The sequence below is a fragment of the Pinus tabuliformis genome, chromosome 4_1 (genome assembly GCF_031772625.1).
Source record: "Pinus tabuliformis cultivar Carrire ecotype Pingquan chromosome 4_1, CPIR1, whole genome shotgun sequence".
In the NCBI taxonomy this organism is placed as follows: Eukaryota; Viridiplantae; Streptophyta; class Pinopsida; order Pinales; family Pinaceae; genus Pinus; species Pinus tabuliformis.
The window spans coordinates 330742173-330759191 of NC_142303.1; the positions used below are offsets into that span (position 1 = coordinate 330742173).

Below are 17019 nucleotides of genomic sequence, written 5' to 3' on the forward strand. Positions count from 1 at the left end.
TGTGGAAAACTCAACAAGGGTGTTAACTTCCACCGAAATGCACCCTTTTACAAAACAATTTAACTATGAAATTTACAACAAACATCACCATTTGCAAGTTACCTTTTTTTCAATATATAAAATTTTGATAACAAGCATATCTGAATGATGTTAACCCCAATAATCCTTTTATAATGACTTTCTCTCATTGAACTCCATTATGGACATCAATACCATACCTATGGTGATTCATATCAACACTGTCCCTAAAAATAACAACCACATCACCATTCTCATTCAAAGCCCCAATGTTGCTTGAGCGAGGCAACCACCAAGCCCTATCCCTTCAAAGAACTAGTGGAAGGCGAGAGTGCCTGCAAGGGGATTTCTAGTGCATCGATTATTTGGCATTGCCAAAGTTATCCCAATGTCAATGAGATGAAAAATAACTCCAATCAATACTAATTTATGCCTTTGATTCTTTAATTCCTCTAAAGTCTCCTCCTACATCACTGTCTCTTACCACTTTCGATGCTCGAGTTGCAACTAGCATGAGCAACATTGCTATCTTGGCCGATTACACAATATCAATCCACTAGAAAATTTATAGTAGGGTTTCCCATCTCAATGTTAACACTATATATGACCTAGTTTCACCATGTTTGGTGCCCAAAGCATCCGTTGGAAGTGTGAGAAATTCCCTATCCATGGCCATGAATCCTGAAAAGGGTGTTTGACAAAATGGACGAGTGGGTAGGCAATCACTTTCTAGAGTCTAAAAGGATTCCAAATTGGCACAATGGACGAGTGGGTAAACAATCACTTTCTAGAGTTAGAAGGATTCCAACGTTACATGGATGAATCTCTCCCGCAACAAAACATTTCACCAAAATGATAAGGGTGATGTAAAAATGAGGCCTTAGGAATCTTTGGTAAACAAAATTGACAAACAAACTCCCCTAATTCTTGTCACCAAAGTTGCAACCATGGAAAATAGGAATAAAGAGGGTTCATGGGATTGAATCCTCCCTTGCATGGCAAAATATTGCATTTGTAATGTCCCCTATGAATTAATTTCCTACGAAAGGGAAAAATAGCCTATCCAACCCCATAGGTTACAGTGTTGATAAAGGGGATAAACTCCATTTTTTCAATGTTGAGGCAACATTGTTTAAACATTGGGTGAGTTGGGGAAAAAGAACCCAAAATTGGGGGTTGCATTCACAACCCCTCACATTTGGTAGCCCGTGAAGGAATATATAAATAGAGGATAGTTGGAATCAAATTAGCATCGTTGATTTAGATCAAAATATATATGTTTCTTGAATTGTGGCTCTAAGGGTTTTATGACCCCTCACTCTTTACTAATTTCGGCAGTGAAAGATTCCACCCTAGTTAGCCTCTATTCTCCATTCATATTTTTTTATTATTTGTCTGGAAAAATCATGGAATCTTGCATATGTCTAACCAAGAAAAAATTGATGGAATATCTAGTCAAAGGCATTAATTGTGTGGGACATTTTGAGGTTTATGAGGCAACAAAGACAAAAATCGAGATTACATTTTGAGCTATAGGAGTATGAAATGGAGGTCAAGACTTCTCTATTAGAAAAAACCAAGTGAGCAATGATAGCCTTGAAAAAACATTAGTAAATTTGTTGTCCAAAAATAATGGGGTCGAAACCAAACAAATGAATCCTCGGTGTCCTGGAGATACTACAATTTTAGAGGAAGAAAATTTCAATAGCAAAATTGAAATGAAGGGAAATGTGTCTTTACCTTTTCCTATTGGAGGTGGTACTTCCAAGAAAGTTTCACAAGTGGGCAATGAAAGACAAAAATTTAACACGAGACATCCAACCCAAAAAAAGGTGGAAGCATACATCAAGGAAAGTAAATTGGAATTCGATTATGGAGATGAAAGGAACAAAGAAAATAGGGGCAAGGAGAGGAAATACAGAAAGGAAAAATATGAGGATGATAATGGAAAAACTAAGAAGTATAGGCTAAGACGGTATTATCGAAATTGCACTATAAATCACCATGATAGTAAACATTTCAAAGATGAATCTAAGCAACACGTTTGCTACAAGGAAAATAAGCATGTTGAATGTAATATTTCTCTTGGTTTTCATATTGATACTGCTTTTAAAAATCAGCTAGCTTGTAACAAAGTATTGGCTAACGTGATTCATTGGAAATGAGCGTTATTACATCAGATGGCTTTAACAGTAAAAATAATTTGAATCTATCTATTGCTCTATCACAAGGAATTTTTGACCTAGCTTATAACACTACCAATGAAAATTTTTGTAAGGTTATTGCTCCTACCATTGCAACTAGCAAGGATGTATGAAAATGTGATTGTAATTTGGTAGGTTTCCACAATATTGATGTGACTATGACTGTCAATAATTTCTGCAATAATGGTGATCCCAAATCAAAGGAAACATAGACATGGGTAAAAGACTCATGGAATTTGATAAGAATGTTCCTACAGGCGTTGAAAATGTCAAACGAAGATTAAAAGAAATGAATGAAGGAAAAATGTTGTTAGATGATATAAAAGGGTCACTTGATCAAATTCGAGAATGCGAAAAAAATTCGGATCAAGGATTGGATTCCCTAAGGATATCGATCTTTCTAACATAAGAGAATGTACAAGCCATTAAATAAAATGGGAGCCTTGAGTTGAAAAGCGTAACTAGGTTCGGTCTTCATAATGACATGTAATTGTGATATTTGTAAATGATGAAAAGAAGAGAATCAATTTTTTTTTTTGTAATGCCTTGCTTCATTGGTTTCATGAGCAAGAGTTTTTATCTAGATGGCTCCCATTGAGAGCCTTAGGATTTATCACTCGAGTCAAAGATTCAATGTCATGTATGGAGAAGCCCTTCTTGGGCATGCGTCAAATTTATATAAGTTTATAGAACCCTAGCTCTCTCCTCATGTCGGATTTAAGATGAAGTAAAGATCTAATGTCGGATTTAAGATGAAGTAAAGATCTAATGTCGACTTCAAGCTATGGAGACACACCTATCCATAAATACATGTCGGCTTATTTATAGGGGGGCAACCACTATATATAAAGGCTCTTCAAATTAGACAATGAATTAAGCTATGAAATTCAGACAACAGAAATAAGAACAGTTCAGACTAAACACAGAAGAGCAAGTAAGAGACAACGAGGGTTTGTTTTGGGCCAATCACAATATACAGTTCAGATCTCCACAGTGAAGAAGTTCAGATATGTCTCTTTATGATTTCGGATAGATAGTGACAATGAGAAGTTCAGATCTTTGGGTAAAGGTCTCAATGCTACAGCATAAATATACAGTTTGGATGAGGGTATCTATACCACAACCAGATGATATATAGAAGCCATTGTTTAGTGATATGAAGGAGTTGTTATTAAGTGAAGTATTACAGTGATTTGATGTTGCTGTAGTAAGTACAATTTGGTGACAATATAGTGATATGGTTCAATGCCATCTCAAGTATGTCTACAGTTCGTTGCTATCAGATTATGCTAAAAAAGGAGATGATCTTAATGTGTAAGAGGAACCGAAAGGATGAAGGAGAAGATAGTCAGAGAGCTAGTGTCTTGGTCTTGGAAGTGGCTAATAGGTCAAGGATCTTGGTCTTGGTATTCATCAATTGGAATCTCTATAAGAAGAATTTGTGTGGGTTTTCCTCTCAAAGAGTGAGAGGTTTTGGCCCTGGCTCATAGCCTACATTCTATGTCTCTTGTCTATTTATTTTTGTGCATTAGTAGCTGTTTGATGAAGAAGAATACTAATAACTTGAGCTAAGAAGAAGATCGTAATCTAATGAAGTAAAAGATACTCACGAACAATTACTGATCAAGAGAAATCATCGACTAATGATGCCCTAGATTTCTCAACATAGTATCAGAACTAAGGTGACAATTAAGGAAAGGAATCTAATCAAAGAGACACTCAAGGATCGAGTTTCAGGAAGGCATCAAAGCAAGTTAAAAGATATCAAAGTTAAATATAGATATACATCGAAGAAGAAAGTCTACTTCAGAAGGAGTCTTGGGATCATAAATCAAGGTAGCTAAAAGTCTATACCAGCAAGAGTGTTGGATCCTATAGTCCTCAGCAAAAGACCACAAAGACCCTCATCGAGATGAAGAGATCTACAAAGCAAGGCAACCCAAAGTATAGACATCCAATAAAAACATTTGTAGGACTAAGATCGCATCATCTTGGACACCCTAGAATCATTTATGATCTGCACTCATTCACCACCGAGAAGTCGAAGTATCTTGAAGTCAAAGAACGCTAGAAGGCATTGTCATCATCTTCAAAAGATACAAGGCAAGTTCCCTCTCATTGAAGCAAGGATCCCCTCCTTATCCTTGAATAAGATAATCCAAAGAAGCATCAAAACATCCTCATCAATCACCATCAACAAAGGAAGCTAGATCTAAAGGTGTTGACATCATAAAAGGAACAATCTCCTTTATTGAAGAAGGGATTTTTCATTTGGAAGAAGATCATCCAAAAGGGGCACTAATACATCTTTTTCAACCACCATCAAAGTGATCAAGTTGAAGATTTCATCTTCACTTATCAAGTAAGTACCTTTCATTCTATAATCAAATTTGGTAAAATGAATTCATTTTGCAAGGAGCTATAAGCTAGTTGGGTCATCTAAATTCCTTGCATGGAAAATGAGGAATGACATAGTCCTCAAAGAAAGTGAAGTCATTGAACATATTAATGAAAAGGTCTTCTTTAGAAACATGGAAAGAGATTCTTATGAAAGGTCCCCTCATATAGCAGTATTGGAGACATCAAAGAGATATATATGATAAGTTGGTAGAACTATTCTCTGAAGATGCGATAAAGAAGGTCACATCACTTAGATCTGATCTACACAAATTGAAGGTATCAAAGGATAAAGGGTTATCTTCATAAGATCTCAATTGCAAGATCTGGAAGAGATAATCCTCATTGTTCTAAATGCACTAACTAATGAACAAGGTAACAAATGTCTATAAGGATAAGAAAGGTATCCCATTCAACAATTCTATGCAAGATAAGAGATGACAGGTTGAGGGAAAAAGTGTTGAAGGATCAAATGAAAGGATTCAAACATTTTGTTGAAAGGAAAGAAGAACATAGCTAAGATTTAATGCTATGAACATTACAGAAAAGATTGTCCTAAACTCAAGAAGGGCAATAACAAGAAAGGTAGAGAAGAAGTCCATTTCACCAAAGAAGCGGAGAACATTGAAAGAAGGAAATTCAAAAAGAGGAAAAGCATTAGAAGTAAGAGCTCGTGACATCACCATGGGAAACATGAAGGATGTTTGATAGTCAACTATGAAGGGTATATCTCTTGAGAACCTCATTGGAAACTAAAGGAAAGGAAGAAGTCATACAGGACAAGGCTCATCATACATCAGGTAACATCTGTTTGATAAGGATATGCAAGATCCTCAAGACTCATTGATGGAATCTTCATCGGAAGGTTCACCAATCTAGAGTGGAAGCAAGTTCTTCATTAGGAACTCCAACTTGTGGAATTCATGGGATGATGGTATGATGACATAAAAGATGAAGTAGATCAAGGGGTTGAAGCTCTTTTCAATCAAGGAAGTCGTTGAAAGAAGCCTAGATGACCTAAAGCTAAATGAGGTATGTATGCCTGTATTCAATATTACAAAGTCATGCTGTATGGTTGCAGGTAACATGGATCGCTGCTCGATCTTGAGAAGCATGATCAAAGGAAAGGAATCTCCTCCTATAAAAGGTTGCTGGAAGGCATGGGTCACACTAGATGAAATCAACATAATATGTCCTCATATGAAGTATGAGGTGGTTGACTACAATTGAGGAACTTTGATTGGAAGCTCCTGGGAATAAAATGAAATGTGTGAAGAAAGGAAGGAAGAGATTGTGAAATAATGCAACCATGGTAAAAGTAATCAACATTCGAAAGGCCAAGAAGATTTTATTAGGAAATCTCCCGGAAAGATATGAAGACTCTGATGGAAGTCTTGAAAAGATGGAGACCCTTGACAATGGATATCTTTGGGAGATATGTCAACATGTATGCAGGATGCTGATGAAAACTGGAAGATGTCATGATGAAAGACCATCACAAAGGTAATTTTTATTTAAGTGTTCATTTCTTATTTTTGAACAAATATCTAGATGGGTTTATGCAGGTCTGCCAAGAGAAGAACTGTGGATTTCTTCCAAGAGGACCATACAGAAGGATGTAAGGTCCTTCAGGAAAATATGGCATGAAGAAGGCAACATGACATGAAGCAAGGCCAACTGAATACTAATGGATCACTTTTTGATGAAAGAAGTAATGACATGACTGACCCATGGATCAAAGTGATGGATGGTCTGTGCCCTATGAAGAAGCCCCAAAAGATGAAGACTCTTTGACAAAGAAATTCATGACATCGAAGGAAGGATCTCTTCAAGCATCTAGTTGCGGAGCTGCTATAGGTCCCTAATTAAGAGGGAGCCTAAACAAGTTTCTTACTTGGAAGAAACCTGGAAATTCCTAAGCCAAGAGGGAGCTTATGTACATTCCTTCTGTAGGAATGAGTACATTCCTTTATTGGAATTGATATGTCCTCCGTAATTGAGAGAGAGAGATAGACACATCATTGTGGTCTTCACCTGGGAAAACAAAATGGAGGATTGGGTAATCATTTGGCATCCGATACTCTTTAAGGATGAGATAGGACATCCAAGGTAAGAGTAGTTGTGGGCTGATATTCTTTGAGGACTAGCTATCCAAGATAAGAATAGTCCAAAGAAGGTCATACTCGGTGAACACCCCGGTGGAGTATGTACCTTGAGAGACAATGATTATGGTGTCTATGAATAATTGGTCTCGCTAACATTGTGCTCTGATCGCATGGATAGAGCAGTTAGTCAAGGCCTTGCTATGTGAAAATGCTGTTTGGTATGATGTTATACAGGTGGGTTACCAATCTGACTCTTCTTGTAGAAATTTTGAATAATATGACACTTATTCACAAAGATTATCCTGATTATACACTATTGCAGAATGCATGCATAATACATAACCTCCTCTACGTTGATCATCAATTTTGCGGAATTAAAAACAATGAAACATCAATCGCATGTGCACATTAACACAGTATGTAACCCGGGGAAAGCATACAACTGAAAACCCCACACTATCTATATATTATAATGATTGAGAACATGTAACAATACATAGTACAATACTCCTCACAAGTACTCAGTACTATCTCCACCTGTTACACACAAACTAGCTCAGATCTGAAGCCTCAAATCTCCTCCACTATTTGCCTGCCTCCACTGCGCAATCCTGCATGAGAATAATGATGAATGGCTAAAGAAAACTCATATTTCCTTGGCTGAACCACGCAATCCTCATAGGCATTACTCAATCCCATTGATTGTGCAAATCTCATGCACAACTATAGTCACAACTGACAGCAATCTCAACCTCTAACACCTGTCTCCACTGAACTGTACATGCACTGAGTTAACTGATGTATTCTTTAGTTGCTTTATGAGTTAATAATTAGTGAACTAATTAATAATTAATTCACACAACTCATCATTAGTGTACTATTTACTTAGACTAAAATACAACTAGTTCAACCAAGTCAAACTGAACACAACTCCATCAACTCCACAATAAACTCCACCAAACTCAACCACATGAGTTCTAACTGAAGTCCACCATGCAATAGCTTAACTGACTCATAAGAAAAGCGTATTTCCTTATGACAGTTGCATGTGCCACATTTGTAGCTCAAACTGAAGTGCTCCAAGAGGATAAGATAATGTTTATAGTCCAAATATTATTATGAGCTAATAATATTCGACTGTTCTATTTTTAGCCTGGCAGTCTAAAAATAGAAACCGCCCATATGTCTAAAAATAGAAGTCCATCTATTTTTACCAACATGACCAATCATCCACAAATAGCATCCTGCAACTCATAGACCATGATCTATATGTCTAAAAATAGACTTTGCGCCAAAAATAGCCTGCAGGACCACTTAATGAAGGCGACTCCTTTCCACTAAGCTCCATCATCTTGTTGCATTTTCAACACTCCCTCTCAACAAGATATGGATTATCTGCAACCCCTATCCTGCAACTCTGGAATGTTTTGCATGCAACACATTTGCCCGGTCCTTTGCTCCAACAACACGTGGAACAAAAACACTCCCAACTGACCACTCTGTTGGGCTAGGAACATACTATGATGCTGAAGCTCTATCTGCTACTGACAAGTGCTCCCTCTCTGACATCTATGCTACTGCAACATCTCCATGCATCTCGCACCATTGCACACTTCTCTGTGCCACCTAGCACTATGCAAAACACTTGTGCCTCTCGCATTGTTGCAGCCTGCTATCTATGCGCTGTCATGGGATTCCCTACATTTTCGCTCTCTCTGCTGTTCCATTCGCATTTGTCTCTACCCAATCAGTCAATTCCTACTACTCTACATTGGGGCTCCAACAGCAAGGTCTCATCCAAGAGGTTGGGTACCTTAAGGATCTTGCCCCTCCTCCTTAGGACAATCAATCCACATCACCCCACCTCCTACCTGGAGGTATGGCTGCATGCGATCCCTCAGCCCACCTAGCTCGAAGTTTCCCCCTACTGGAGGTCTCTGCATGAGTAGATGTCTCTACTCGATCTCCTCTCAGCTTCCCTTGTTGTGGCTGCTCCACAACCTCCTGAAGCTGCTGCACCAATCGTGGCTCCTCCACAATCGTCTGAGACTTCTTCTGGCTCTGCATGTTGAGAGTAATATACACTCCCTCTCAACCACCAAGTCTCCATCAGTTGCCTCGCTGCTCAAGGCTTTGCATGCATCTTGAACCTCAAGAGCATACAGGTTCTTGACCCGTGAACCAATCTGCTTCACCTGTCTAGTGATGATGTGTCTAAGGAAAACCTTTCCCTTACTGAAGACTACATCATAGCCTCTGTCTTCCAGCATCGCGATCGACACCAAGTTTCTCTTCAGACCCGGTACATACTTGACATCGGTCAAGGTAAGGCGAGCTCCATGCTCCCTCTGAAAAATAATCGTGCCTATACCTGAGACACTATACTTCTCATCATTACCCATCGCTATGAGTATCTAGAGATCTTTCTCCTCCAAAGTACTGAACAAACTCTTGTCACCGGTCATGTGGAAAGAAGCTCCACTGTCAAGAAACCAACCACTTCCCACCATGGATGAAACCATGCATGTGAAGAGTGTGAAATCCAACTCAAACTGTGAAACAAGTGCCTCACCTTCAGATCCTTCCTCGGATCCCTTCTTGGATTTCCTTCGTGGACAATTTGCAACATAATGGCCCACCTCATGACAACGAAAGCATCGCACTTTCGATTTGTCAACCTTCTTCCCATCATTGGAAGAACTAGATTCAGAAAGAGAACCCTTCTCCTTCCCCTTCTTTGCTTTGGCAGCCAAAGCGCAATTTTCTTCATCAGATGCCTTTGATGAAGATCCGTCCCTGGTATTCCGCCTGATCTCCTCTTGCACAAGATCCGATCAAAGTCTCTCCCATCTTGGCAATTTCTCCCGACCATTGACAGAGTCCTGATAGGAATGCCAACTCTTCGGAAGACCAAGGAGAGCCAAGCTCACCAAGTCCTCATCATCGACAGTCACCCCCACACTTCCCAGCTCATCCCGACACTGGGTGAACTTCGTGAGATACCTGGGCATACTGTCTCCATTCTCACACTTAATGTTTATGAGTTTATCCTTGAGTGCCAACTTCCTCTGGTCGCTCTTGCTTTGGAATAGATCTATCAACGCTCTCCGCATCAATTATGGAGAAGCCTTTCCATGCAGGCTGGACACAATGTGATCCTTCACGCGCTCCAACAGAATCCTTTGACACTTTGCTGTCTTCTTTTGCCAAGCCTCAACGTGAGCAATATCAGTAGGCTTTGGGACCTCAGCATCTATGAACTCCTTCAACCCATTGTCATCTAACACCGCCTCCATCATGTCTTTCCATGCAATATAATTCGAGCTGCCTTCAAGGGCATACTCTAATCGCAATCCGTTGAAAGACATTTCAACTTTGACACCAAGAAAACACTGCTGCAAATTCGAATTCTACCAGCTCAAAACTCAACCGCTTTTGATCTAAAATTCGTGAGAACAAAGTATTTCTCGTACAGAGATTGACTGTATGGGCTTTTACCAGATATCTCACCTTCCAAAAGAAGGATGAATCCAGAGGCTACCTGGCCCGATTACAGACTCTGCCTGAAGAAATAAAATGTAAACACTTTCTGAATAATAGATCTGATGATCAACTCTGCTCTGATACCATGTATAAATTTTGAATAATATGACACTTATTCACATAGATTATCCTGATTATACACTATTGCGGAATGCATGCATAATACATAACCTCCTCTACGTTGATCATCAATTTTGCGGAATTAAAAACAATGAAACATCAATCGCATGCGCACATTAACACAGTATGTAACCCAGGGAAAGCATACAGCTGAAAACCCCACACTATCTGTATATTATAATGATTGAGAACATGTAACAATACATAGTACAATACTCCTCACAAGTACTCAATACTATCTCCACCTATTACACACAAACTAACTTAGATTTGAAGCCTCAAATCTCCTCCACTGTTTGCCTGCCTCCACTCCGCAATCCTGCATGAGAATAATGATGAATGGCTGAAGCAAACTCGTATTTCCTTGGCTGAACCATGCAATCCTCATTGGCATTACTCAATCCCATTGATTGTGCAAATCTCATGCACAACTATAGTCACAACTGACAACAATCTCAACCTCTAACACCTGTCTCCACTGAACTGTACATGCACTGAGTTAACTGATGTATTCTTTAGTTGCTTTATGAGTTAATAATTAGTGAATTAATTAATAATTAATTCACACAACTCATCACTAGTGTATTCTTTAGTTAGACTAAAATACAACTAGTTCAACCAAGTCAAACTGAACACAACTCCATCAACTCCACAATCAACTCCACCAAACTCAACCACATGAGTTCTAACTGAAGTCCACCATGCAATAGCTCAACTGACTCATAAGAAAAACATATTTCCTTCTGACAGCTGCATGTTCCACATCTGTAGCTCAAACTGAAGTGCTCCAAGAGGATAAGATAATGTTTATAGTCCAAATATTATTATGAGCTAATAATATTCGACTGTTCTATTTTTAGCATGGCAATCTAAAAATAGAAACCACCCATATGTCTAAAAATAGAAGTCCATCTATTTTTACCAACATGACCAACCATCCACAAATAACATCCTGCAACTCATAGACCATGATCCATATGTCTAAAAATAGACTTTCCGCCAAAAATAGCCTGCGGGACCACTTAGTGAAGGCAACTCCTTTCCACTAAGCTCCATCATCTTGTTGCATTTTCAACACTTCTTATGATAAATTCTCCAGAGTGCGAATGACCAAGCACCATTATGAATGCCTCCCTAGTTAAGAGGGGGTGTTGAAAAGTGCAACTAGGTTCGGTCTTCATAATGACATGTAATTATTATCTTTGTAAATGATGAAAATAAGATAATACAATAGTTTTTGTAATGCCTTGCTTCATGGGTTTCATGAGCAAGAGTTTTTATCTAGATGGCTCCCATTGAGAACCTTAGGATTTTATCATTAGAGTCAAAGAGTCAATGTCATGTATGGAGAAGCCCTTCTTGGGCATGTGCCAAATGTATATAAGTCTATAGAAGCCTCCAAAGACAAGCACTAGCTCTCTTCCTCATGTCGGCTTCAAGATGAAGTAAAGATCCCATGTTGGCTTCAAGCTATGGAGACACACCTATTCATAAATACATGTCGGCTTATTTATAGGGGGCCAACCACTATAAAGATATGTAGAGGCTCTTCGCATTAGACAATGAGTCAAGCTATGAAATTCAGACAACATAAAGAAGAATAGTTCAGACTAAACACAAAGGAGTAAGGGATAACGAGGGTTTATTTTGGGCCAGTCACAATATGCAATTCGAATCTCCACAGTGAAGAAGTTCGGATATGTCTCTCTGTGATTTCGGATAGACAGTGATAGTGAGAAGTTCAGATCTCTGGGTAAAGGTCTCAATGCTACAATAGAAAGATACAGTTCGGATGAGGGTATCTATACCACAACTAGATGATATATAGAAGCCACAGTTCAGTGATATGAAGGAGTTGCTATTAGGTGAAGTAGTACAATGATTTGATGTTGCTGCAGTAAGGACAATTTGGTGACAATACAATGATATGGTTCAATGCCATCTCAAGTATGTCTACAGTTCGTTGCTATCGCATTATGCTCAGAAAGGAGATGATCTCATTGTGTAAGAGGAGCCGAAAGGAGGAAGGAGAAGACAATCAAAGAGCTAGTGTCTTAGTCTTGGAAGTGGCTAATAGGTCAAGGGTCTTGGTCTTGGTGTTCGTCAATTAGAATCTCTATAAGAAGAATTTGTGCGGGTTTTCCTCTCAAAGAGTGAGAGGTTTTAGCCCTGGCTCATAGCCTACATTCTGTGTCTCTTATCTATTTATGTTTGTGCATTGGTCACTGTTTGGTGAAGAAGAACACTAATAACTTAAGCTAAGAAGAAGATCCTAATATAATGAAGTAAAAGATACTCACAAACAATTACTAATCAAGAGAAATCACCAACTGATGATGCCCTAGATTTCTCAACACCTTGAATGTTGGTTTAAGGCAATTGCACGATCAATATCTTAGTGCAAATTATATTAGACAAAACGAATTAAAACCTGAAGAGGAAAAGGAAAAAGAACCTTGGCTAGTTGGTGAAGAACGCGATGATGACCCAGATCTACCTTCTTAGTAAGAGCAACATGCATTCCTGAGAGAGCAAGTCACTTTTAAGCAGGCATGCCTATTGCGAACTCATCAATATCGTCGAATATCCGTCAAACCTGAATGGTTGGATACACAAAGGATGCCATTTTACCATGAGTTTTGGATGAGGGTAATTTCACAACTATTAACTCGATTATGCATTCAAATAATGTAGTAGTCATGTTTGCACTCAAAGAAGACAATGCTTTCATGCATGAGATGTTTGTATGGTTGAAGACATCTGTCATTCCAAATCAAACAAAGAAGGACTTGGCTTTATTCCTCCAAGAATTTTGAAGTCTCAGTAGGATTTTGGAACTTGTTCACCAAAATGTGACTTGATGCTTCTCTTTTGCTTGCATTTGTGGTTCAACAAGAAGGCCATGCCCTTGTCAACCTCTTGACCACGTTTGGAGGGGACATGTGCTGCAAGTGTTTGGAAATTATTTGGATGATTTTGGACCCTAATGTGATGTCAAGTTCTTAGATGGATAAATTGATAGATATTTTATATGATAAGTACATAGACAAGTTGATCCGTGTTATCACATAAACATGTCCTGCACATGGGAGCTGGTACCTAGGTAGAGAAGCTACATGTATTTATGGCAACAACCTAAGGGTTTGTTTGATAGTGCCAAAGATTCTTACAAACATTTGTGACCTCTTAATTTTATGTGTTTCACACCATTCATATAGAATAAAGTATTATTTTATAAATAATGATGTTATAAAGAAGGTACTTCGCTTGATCTGTAGAAAGGAGAAATATCATGTGGTGGCTGGCATTTTATTCTTGCACACCATAATATCTCGCAATGATGATTCTTCATCATGATATAGTGAAGAATGACCTTTTTGATTCAATTATACAAGCCCTTATAACTAATGGGAATTGTTATAACTTTATTAATTCAGTAGTACTTGAGCTTATTGAGTACATTCACAAGGAAAATTTCAAGTCTCTCATTTCATATGCGGTTGAAAACTATTCTCATGAGTTGGAAACTATTGATTATGTTGATAACTTCCAACAACTAAAGTTGAAATATGAGCAATCTCTTAAAGGTTATCCTCCTCAAAATGTTACAACTAGAGGAAAAGATTGTAGTGAACATCGTCCTAATGATTTCAGTGACATAATTGCCATTTCTAAGCCAATGAAGTAGAATGATGTTCTTGAGAAGGAAGAGGATTGCTTCATTGAAGACATTGCTGATGAAGATAACTTGGTAGTTGCTCACACCTCTACTTCGCGCAATCAATCAACAAGCACAAATATTGGAAATGGAAATGTCACGGAATATTTAACCTTCATGAAACAATCTATTGAATTAGTTGATTATGAACATGAAGATGATGATGGGTTGTATGTACTGTCTGATCATAATCTTCTCTAGGAAACTCACAAGACAAGGATGCCCAACCAAGAGAGGTCCTCCTTTTGGAAAATACAAAGGCAGATTTTGTAACACCCAAACTTGTCATTGCTTGAGGACAAGCAATGTCGGGAAGGGGGGACTGTAATATCCCTTGTGAATTAATTGCTTACAACAGGACGAAATAGCCTATCCAAACCTATAGGCTATAATCTTGATAAAGGGGATAAAACCCAATTTTTCCAATGTTGGGGCAACAATGTGTAAATGTTGGGTCAATTGGGGCAAAACAACCCAAAATTGGGGTTTGCATTCACAACCCCTCACACTTGGGAGCCCATGAAGGAATATATAAATAGAGGAGAGTTGGAATCGAATTAGCATCATTGATTTGGATCAAAATATATTTGTTTCTAGAGCTGTGGCTCTAAGGGTTTTAAGACCCCTTTCTCTTTACTAATTCAGGTAGTGAAATATTCCACCTTAGTTAGTTTTTATTCTCCATTAATCTTTTGTTATTATATGTCTCGAAAAATCATGAAATCTGGCATCTGTCTGCCCAAGCAAAATTCATTGGCATCTTTAGTCAAAGGCATTAATTATGTGGAACATTTTGAGGTTTATGAGACAACAAAGATAAAATTTGGGATTCCACATTGATACTAGGGCATTTGAGGGCTTTCCACCAGGTTGCAGACTGAGGGCTGCATTGTCACAGGGCCGCATGAACGAGTTTATTCGAGGCAGTGAAATCCTATTTGGCATTTGTCCAGCCACTGAGGTTAAGGGCATTGCTGAACAATGAATTTAGTACAACACTTAAGGCAACAAGAACTTGAGTGAGGTATACGATTGTCCTCAAGTCAATTCAAGTTCATGTTGCGTAAGTTTAGAAGCAAGATTCCTGTTGCAGTAGGCTTAGAAGCTCAATAAATCAGTAAAGCATAATTAGGTTGGTTGTATATCAAATCAAGTGGATTATTGGATATATTCAATGTTTTATTGGGCAGTTAGCCTTGATTATTATGTCAGTGCAGAACTGATATTTATCGTTGGTGGATTATTGAAGAGTCATATTGTTATATTGTCTACTGAATGAACACTGTTGTCATATAATCATTTATGTTTGATTGGAAATCCTAGATGGGTCACATACTAGAGCAAGGGCACAAGGATTTTTGCATGGTGACACTAGGGTTCCAATAGAGAGATGTAGGTTTGGAGGACAATGTAGAGTAACAAACTTGTTAATGGAAACAATGAGGGCCAACAACCACCAGGTACCTAATTCAACCTAAAAAAATAATGCAAATGATTGTTGGCATCCATGGTTTTTTTCTAGCTTGAAAATGTAGGTTGGGAATTCAAATTTTCCTTGTTTTCTTGGGAAATTAGATGTTTCAAAGTTACTGATTCTCCAAAAAATTCTCATTACACTTAAAAAAAAGCTTTTTAATTCATTAAAATAATAACGATCACCATGACTTTGAAATTAGTGAATTATGTATCACTAGACGATATAGACTACCATGATTATGAAATTAGTGAATTATATATTATCATGAAATGCAAAATAATCAACATTGCCTTAAGACACTCTTTATGTGAAGATGATTATTGATTTAAATTACATATATACAAAAAAAAAATCCAAACACATTTATAGTTAATGTGATCAATATTAAAATAACCTAAATACCCTTATATCATAATTTAAACATTAGTTTTATATATTATAAATAATTAAAAAAATCAACAAACAATGTATTTTTAAACCTATAAATATATAAAAATAGAATACTTATCATTTAAATACGATACCCTTATATCATAATTTAAACATTAGTTTTATATATTATAAATAATTAAAAAAATATGTATTTTTAAACCTATAAATATATAAAAATAAATACTTATCATTTAAGTTTTATATATTAAAATAATTAAAAAATCAACAAACTAAATATATAAAAATAGAATACTTATCATTTAAATACGATACCCTTTACATTAGTTTTATATATTATAAATAATTAAAAAAATCAACAAACAATGTATTTTTAAACCTATAAATATATAAAAATAGAATACTTATCATTTAAATACGAGAACATTATTTTTCCTTGACATCAACATGAGAACATTATTCTTTCTTGACGTAAAGTTATATATAAAAAGGACAATCTCTCTCCAACATAAGAACATTGATCAATAGGACGCCATCTTTTAGACATGACAGCATTGACTAAATTGTTTTAATTTGGTAAAAAACTTAAAAAACAGAAATTTAAATATTAGATTTATGTAAAAGTACAATTAAGAAATAAAACCACATTTTACCAAGAGGTATATTTATTTGCAGTTGTCTATAATGCGACTTTTTGAAAGTCTTTCTGGTGGGTTTTTCAGTCAAAATCTGGCAGCAATTTATTGGAATCGCAAGTTTGATAGCTAGTTTTTACACAATCAAAGCGGCCCAGGGGTTTTTCAGGGTGCTGAATCCAAATATGCAGTTAAAAAACCATTTTAACTGCAAGTCAAGATTTAACCTCAATTTCTTTCACTGGATTTCGTCACCAGAATTTCCAAAAAGTGACATTATAGACGACTCCTATTTATTTTAGTTGATTAAGTATAACTGGATATAATTGCACAATCGAATATACTTTTTTGGATTACCGTTAATCTTTTGAGACTGCAATTATCACAAACAAACCAGATATTTAAGAAAGTT

The 17019-nt window shown here is 37.1% G+C and overlaps 1 pseudogene; it reads right to left on the reverse strand.

The window, feature by feature from the left end:
• Positions 1 to 276: 276 nt before the first annotated feature.
• LOC149175625 (zinc transporter 6, chloroplastic-like) lies at positions 277 to 1030 on the reverse strand (annotated as a pseudogene).
• Positions 1031 to 17019: the final 15989 nt, after the last annotated feature.